Source organism: Etheostoma spectabile, chromosome 20 (assembly GCF_008692095.1).
Source record: "Etheostoma spectabile isolate EspeVRDwgs_2016 chromosome 20, UIUC_Espe_1.0, whole genome shotgun sequence".
Classification (NCBI taxonomy): Eukaryota; Metazoa; Chordata; class Actinopteri; order Perciformes; family Percidae; genus Etheostoma; species Etheostoma spectabile.
Genome location: NC_045752.1, coordinates 13,756,429 through 13,758,086, shown reverse-complemented (window position 1 = coordinate 13,758,086; position 1,658 = coordinate 13,756,429). Strand labels below are relative to the sequence as shown.

Sequence of the window (1,658 nt, the reverse complement as noted above, 5' to 3'; positions counted from 1 at the left end):
GTGTGTGTGTGTGTGTGTGTGTGTGTGTGTGTGTGTGTGTGTGTGTGTGTGTGTGTGTGTGTGTGTGTGTGTGTGTGTGAACATTTTAAAATCTATTTTGCTGCTGGTTATCATATGAACTATTGCTCACAGTGCCTTTCAAAGCATCAGAAAATAACTTGGATATTACTGTTATTTGGTTAAAATAATAACCCCATAAACATAAACACTTGCGATATTTTGTCGTTTTTAACAATCGGTAAATCTTTATATTATGGTTGTGATATATATTATATAAAATAAAGGAGATTTAACAGTGGCATGTTCTCATTTTCTCAATGATACAATCAAAATAGTAACTGACTCACATCCAGACTCACGCCACGCTCAAACTCACTTAAGTAAAAAGCGAGGAATTTAAATCAAATAAATTAAAGTTAAATGAAGGAGCATGTTTTAACATTAGATTTTTGTAAAGGATGTTAGAAAACTTTTCTTTTGATACATGACAAAATAACGACTGTTTACAATGATAATAATAATAATAATAACAATAATAATAATAATTATAATAGTAATAATAATAATAATATGATTCCCTATGATTACAGTGTAATTAACGTTAATGCAGCATCATAATAATAAGCCATGTACTCCACTAGTTTAAATAATATATTCGCCATTGTGTATTTTATGAAAGCTCGCATTTACAATAAAATTGACCATTTGCATTGCGGCGAAGGTCTGGGCCTAATAAACACAGTAAGCTCATTATGTTTGTGGAGATTGTTTTTTTTTAAAAAAAAGGAAAAATATTAATACATTAATGCATAAATTAATTTCACTATTAAACTTGCAGGGGAATGTTGGGATTTTATTTTAAAAGGGTGATTTCCCGGTCTCAGACTCCTGCAGACACCCTCCATGAAAGGCAGCCCTCCAAAATGTCACCTGAACAATGCTGGCTCCCTCATCGACCTTGCTTTCCTGCTCAATTTGGTCTCAATCACAACATAATGAAAATGCACTCCAAAACAGATCCCTTTTAAAAAATTACTTCTTCAGGAATAGCTCTCACACTTCAAGTTATTTATTGTTAACGTTCACTTGGTTTTGAAACATATACAGCAGCCATCACGCATTTGTTCCTTTTTTAACTTACAAAAGAATAAAGAAAACGTAAAAGTGGACGCAATTACGAATATTATACAGTTAAACGCATTCGTGTGTGTTAGCCAAATATACAAGTCCCTACTTTATTTAATACGTCTAAATGAATACATTAGTTTACAATATTAATATGAGAAAATACCAGGTTATCACCGTAAATAAGGAGTGGTGGCTTAGTGTACTTCAGACCTGATCCCACCCCCACCCCCCAAGTCCGAACTCAAGTGAAGCAGCATTCCTTTTTGTTTCAACAACATAGACTACGTTAAAAACATCATGAGGAAGGTCCAAAACATGGATTACAAAAGGTCCAGAAACGACATGTGGTAATTGCTTTCAAGGGCAGCCATTTCTGTAATGTTCAAAAATAGACTCCCCTCTCAGAGATGTCAAGAAAATGTGCCCTGATCAGCTGGTGCGCTTCTGTGCGCCTTGTCCCCTCCAACACCAAAGGGCTCCCGTTCCTCCATATATATATATATATATATATATATATATATATATATATA

The 1,658-nt window shown here is 33.9% G+C and overlaps 1 protein-coding gene across 2 annotated transcripts in view; it reads right to left on the bottom strand.

The window, feature by feature from the left end:
* Positions 1–1,053: 1,053 nt before the first annotated feature.
* nkx2.4a (NK2 homeobox 4a) overlaps positions 1,054–1,658 on the bottom strand; it is a 2,495-nt gene continuing 1,890 nt past the window's right edge. For both annotated transcript variants that reach the window (XM_032501196.1, XM_032501195.1), the window contains exon 2: positions 1,054–1,658. This exon is cut by the window's right edge. The gene's annotated coding sequence lies outside the window, so the exon portion shown is untranslated.